At 40.0% G+C, this 6,000-nt stretch overlaps 1 protein-coding gene across 1 annotated transcript in view; it reads left to right on the top strand.

Annotated features, from left to right (window-relative positions):
- Nucleotides 1-967: 967 nt before the first annotated feature.
- The window catches only part of ATP4A (ATPase H+/K+ transporting subunit alpha), a 43,478-nt gene continuing 38,445 nt past the window's right edge, over nucleotides 968-6,000 (top strand). The window contains exon 1 of the mRNA XM_087939942.1: nucleotides 968-1,149. The gene's annotated coding sequence lies outside the window, so the exon portion shown is untranslated. The remainder of the gene's footprint in view (nucleotides 1,150-6,000) is intronic.

Here is a 6,000-nt window from a genome sequence, read left to right as displayed (position 1 = left end):
TTAGAAATAATTCAAGGCAGCAAACATACCTCGTACTCTTTCCTCCTCCTCCTTCTCTTTTCCCTACTACAACAGCTCTGTGGGATGGGATGGGCTGAGAGAGGGGAAGTGGTCCAAAGTCAACCAGCTGGCTTTCCTGCCTAAGGCAGGACTAGACCTCATAGTAACCTGGGAATTGGCCCAATGTTATCCAGACAGCTTTCATGCCTCAAGCAGGGCTAGAATTCCTGGCCTCCCGGTTTCTAGCCAAATACCTTAAACTCAGTGAAAATATTTCAGCACAATTCCTTCCGTTTTCATTGCTTCTGTTTCCTTGGAACATACTGTATTTTCTTTTCCTCATGCATCGTGAGAGTCATCCCACCAGTTTTCAATTGAATGCTCTCATATTTTCTTCCTGCAGTAAGGGTTCAAATCTTACCTTGTTTATGAATTATGGAAAATCGTGGAATGACTGGGCTGCGTTTACACAACATGCTCAGGTCTAAATCCATCCTAGGAAAGATGCAATTACAATCCAAAAATCCTTGCTAAGAAAACAGCACGGACTTGTTCAGGCAGTCACCAGAGAAAGCTCAGCAATTAGCATATATATTATAGTGTAGTGTAGTGTAGTATATCATATATTATATTATATTGCATAATATGATATGATATGATATGATATGATATGATATTATATTATATTATATTATATTATATTATATTATATTGCATGATATGATATGGTGTGATATAATATATGATGCTATGCTATGCTATGCTATGCTATGCTATGCTATGCTATGCTATGCTATGCTATGCTATTATATTATATTATATTATATTATATTATATTATATTATATTATATTATATTATATTATATTATATTAATATTTATTATAGACAGGGTAGCATGGAGAGCTCTTGCCTATAAAGTCACCAAGAGTTGGACACGACTGAATGGTTAAAACAATGACAGCACCAGAGGTGGTATTCAGCAGGTTCTGGCCAGTTCTGGAGAATCGGTAGCGGAAATTTTGAGTAGTTTGGAGAACTGGCAAATCCCGCCTCTGACTGGCCCTGCCCCCATCTAGTCTCTGCCTCCCAGCTGATCGGCTGGGTCTTCTTTTGTTGCCCTGCACAGGAGAACGGAGCTGGAAAGCAGGTTAGTGGGGTGGGGAGGGAATGGGGATTTTACAGTATCTTTCCCCTGGAGCGGAGTGGGAATGGAGATTGTACAGTATCCTTCTCCTGCCATGCCCACCAAGCCATGCCCACCAAGCCACAGAACCGGTAGTAGAAAAATTCGCCCACAGAACCGGTAGTAAAAAAATTTGAATCCCACCACAGTATATCATATTATTGCCAGTATGTTTTTTTCTAGCTTAATGATTAATGAATTGCCTGAAACATTGTTCAAAATCAATTAGGGTTGATCCAATGACAACACAATGTCTCTGTCTCCAACAAATATATTCCCCCATGAGCTTTAATGCTCCTTTTAGTTCTTCCTTACATCTCTGACTTTCTTATCCATTTCCATAACCGGTTAGAATTCCGTACTCATTTCAGAACTGCATCGCATGACAAAGCAACGTTTTTTTTGTTCCCTGGGCTGTATGGTATTTCTTTTCCCTGATTTCAAGTCACGGATATTTTAAGATTCCTGATTTTTTTTCAGTTAGATATGCTTGAGAACTCCTCCCAACAAAGAAACAAGGCTTCTGAAACAAGAAATGGAGTCCAAGTTAATTGTGTTTCTTAACTGAGTTTTCCTTTATACATTTACAGACACTGAGATGAATATGTGTCCACAGCAGAGTCATCACTTTGGCTACAAAATACAAGTAGATGGTTTTCTTGGCAAGATAACAGGAAAGTTCCCAGCCTTCAGGATGTGACTCTGGTACAGTTCAGACTGTAACATGTTCAGCTGAAAAATGCAGGTTGGCACAGGGTCTTGTTTTCCTTGGTATACTAATGCTGCTCCTTCCTTATCTCTCCTTCCTACTTCATAAGGTCACCTGTTGATAAGAATAGGAGTGGGCAACATTTTCCAAAGAACTTTAGGTTTGATAAATGGAGATCAGCTGACATGTTGGAGCTCGCAAGAGTTCTAAGGCAAGGTTTTATCAAGGTCTCCTAGAGAAGGGAGGTTAGGATGCAAAGGTCCATGGGAAATCCATGGAGAATTGCTAGAGGGAGACACAAAGCTTTCTCTCCAAATATTGAAAGCTTCCTCTGCAACATGTATACCACTCTGAGCGTCATTTTCACCCAACAACTTGCAGCTAAAACTTGAGAGGCATGTTCATTGGGGCTGCGGCTGCACAAAGCTTTGCAGAGAGATTTTGTTCCAACAAAACTTCATGCAAAAACATTTGAAATACTGCAGACCTCTCCCTGTAAACCAAATTACCAACAGCTGCTTTGCTTCTGCTTGTTCTACAGTTCTCCTCCTGCAATGATATCTTTAGGGGAGGCTTCTATATGTGTGGAGAACATGAAAGAACTCCAAAAGGGTGGGCTTCTCAGTTGCCCTCCACCCATCCTTGGGTCAGAGAAAAACCACACCAATATGACCACATAGGCAGAAAGCATGAAAAGAAAATAACTGCAGATAGAATGGAATTCTTTATTCGCCAAGTGTGATTGGACACACAAGGAATTTATCTTTGGTGCATATGCTCTCAGTGTACGTAAAAGAAAACATACGTTCATCAAGAATCATAAGGTCCAACACTTAGTAATAGTCATAGGTTACTAATAAGCAATCAAATCATACTAGGAAACAAATAAAACAATATAAATTGTAAAGATACAAGCAACACGGTTATAGTCATAAGTAGGGAGAGAGAGGTACTAGGAAGTGTTATTATAATATAGGAATAGAAGAATAATAGTAATAGAGCAGAGGTGGTATTCAGCAAGTTCTGACCAGTTCTGCAGAACTGATAGCAGAAATTTTGAGTAGTTTGGAGAACCAGCAAATACCGCCTCTGACTGGCCCCGCCCCCATCTATTCTCTGCCTCCTGAGTCCCAGCTGATTGGTTGGGTCTCCTTTTGTTGCCCTGCACAGGAGAACGGAGCTGGAAAGCAGGTTAGTGGGGTGGGGTGGGAATGGAATCCTTCCCCAGCCATGGCCACCAAGCCGCAGCCACCAAGCCATGCCCAAAGAACTGGTAGTAAAAAAAATTGAATCCACCACTGTAATACAGTCTTAGTAAATAAGTTGACAGTGTTGTGGGGACTATTCTATTCTATCGACTTGTATTTTGCATCCAAAGCGATAACTCTGCTGTGGACACATAAGCGCTTCAGTGCCCTTAAACATATAAAGAAAAACTCAGTTAAGAAACACCAGTTAACTTGGACTCCATTTCTTGTTTCAGAAGCCTTGTTTCTTTGTGGGATGGAGTTCTCAAGCTGACATAAAATTACGAATCTTAAAATATCCGTGACTTGAAAATTAGTTTTACTGTATAATGATTGGTTTTCTAATGATTGGTTCTACTGTTGTGAACTAGCCAGTGTTTCTTAAGATGGGCAGCCATATAAATCTTTTAAGTAAATTCATTAAATAAATAATATTGAGTGGTCCTTGGTGCTCTCTGGGTTTTCTTGTTTTCTTGCAGATTTCTTCATTACTCTAACTAGGTAGCATCATCAGTGATGTTACTCAGTTTGGGTAATGAAACTTCTGCAAGAAAACAACTAAGCTCAGAGAGCACCAAGGACCGCTCATTTCAACCCTGAGCTACAAATATTCTCCTTTACAAATAATATTGGCTATCATAGTTCCATCTATTGTGCCTCTATTGCTTCTGTTCCATTACCGCAGCCATATGGCTTTCTGCAAAGGAGGTGGATACCAAATCAAATGTGATATACTTTGAAGTTAATGTGGGATGTAATGAGAGGAGACTACTGTTTGTACACCACTACCGTTAAAGATAGCTAAAGGCCATCTTGCTCATGATCTGGATGTGTATGACCCGGGGCATGTCACAAAGGCAAAACAGTCAGATAATCTTTATTAGCTCCAACTTTGTCCCCAATGTCCTGGTTATCTTCTGAAAAACTCTCCTAGGAGTTTGCCTTTGGCTGCAGAGAATCAAGTCCAAAACGTGGTCAACAAAAACTGTAACTATACGTCCAATCAAGGCAAAATGAGGTAATGAGTCTGGCAGGGCAAGAGAAGGAATTCCAGACATGAAGGCATGGCAATAATTCAACACAGTTGGGAAGACATCAGGAACACAGATAACCAAAGTCAACACAAGATAAACTCACGTTTGCTCCCAGCAGCTGCTGCACTCAGCATGCATCTCTTTTAAATTTTCTTCCCAGCTGTGGCTAATGAAGGGAATCAGGGCCCTTTCCTCCCCCATAAGCCATGCAACCCATGTTGCTCTCTTCTCCATTCCTCCCTGCATGCCCTAGGATGAAGAGGGGATGGGCCCGGATCTTCCTCTGAACTCCCTCTCCCTTGTTTTACCTCTCCCTGCTCTGCCCAGCTGGACTTTGCCCTTCCCCAGTTTCCTCCACAGCCAACCCTGTCTGCTGTTTGTCTTCTGCCTTGGATTCAGACTCCAACAGGGGCATGACAGGATGAGGTGAAGACAATACCTTGAGGACATGGAAGAAGATAAAAAATGTGGCATGTTTATAACATCCTTCATTTCTGCAATGGACTCAGAAATATAAATAAATCTCTCAAGACAGCAGGCGTGGAACTATGATCCAAGCTGTGCCCCTTTTGTACAGGGCAGGGCTTCTGTCAAAATCCTGCAACTTACAAATTGTGACATGGTCACATCCCACGCACGCTGTAGAAGCTGTGGCTCTATAAAATTGGTATGAAAGGGGGAATTTGTATTTAATATGATGTGTTTTGACAGCAGCAAGGATTGTATTTGCACAGTATTGATAAAATGAGGAAACTCGGGGAGAAAAAGATGTAATTAAAAAAATATTAGACTGTCCAGAAATGGACAGACTGACATTAAAGAGAAAAAAAGAAGATACAGAGTATTTTTGAGCATGTGATTTATTTTATAAATAGTTGGATAATAGAGATAGAAATTAAGAGTGGGGAAAGTACTATTATGTAAGCAAATTGACCCAGACAACACACTGTTCACAAAGCACTTAATGTATATTAAATGAAATGTATAAGCAAACTGTTTTTAAAAAAGTGAACAGCTCAAAGAGTATGTCTCGTTTTATGTCATAAAATGTTTCATTTTTAAAAATACATAACTTCCTTGCAAAGATGTAGATTTTATTTAACTAAATGGGAAGTGAAGACATATAGCCCAATTGCGTGTGATCCTTGCAACAGATGTCAAATTGTGTGTAATTACTGGACTTGATAACATCTGTTGACCAGCTTTGTTTCTGCTTGTGGTTTGGGTTATTGCAATGGTTACGCAAGACCTTTTCTGGAATAGTCTTATGTCAAAGACTGCAAATGCTTCATTATATTATCATTGGAAAGAATGTTATTGGTTTCCTAAAGGGCCTTCCATGCTAGATGTTTTCTTTAGGATGGCCCTTGTAGGTATGGGAATGTCAAAATGACATCTTCATCATCCTTGTCTGATGACAAGAAGGACTAGGGGTGACATGACAGTAGTCTTCCAATATCTCAGGGGCTGCCCCAAAGAAGAGGGAGTCAAGCTATTCTCCAAAGCACCTGAGGATAGGAAGCAATGAATGGAAACTAATCAAGGAGAGAAGCAACTTAGAACTAAGGAGAAATTTCAGTTAGAACAATGAATCAGTGGAACCACTTGCCTCCAGAAGTTGTGAACGCTCCAACACTGGAAGTTTTTAAAAAGATGGATAACTATTTATCTGAAGTGGTGTAGAGTTTCCTGCCTAAGCAGGGGGTTGGACTAGAAGATCTCCAACTCGGTTATTCTATTATTCTATCACATTATATAAAAGGTTTTCAAATGGATTTTTTTTTAAAGGCTCTGGGCTAAATGCCTTAGTTTTTCAAAGCATCAT

This window comes from Pseudonaja textilis, chromosome 10 (genome assembly GCF_049901715.1).
Source record: "Pseudonaja textilis isolate UNSWEBS1 chromosome 10, rPseTex1.2, whole genome shotgun sequence".
Lineage (NCBI taxonomy): Eukaryota > Metazoa > Chordata > Lepidosauria > Squamata > Elapidae > Pseudonaja > Pseudonaja textilis.
The sequence above is the reverse complement of the archived record's forward strand: the minus strand, read 5'-3'. Positions and strand labels throughout refer to the sequence as shown.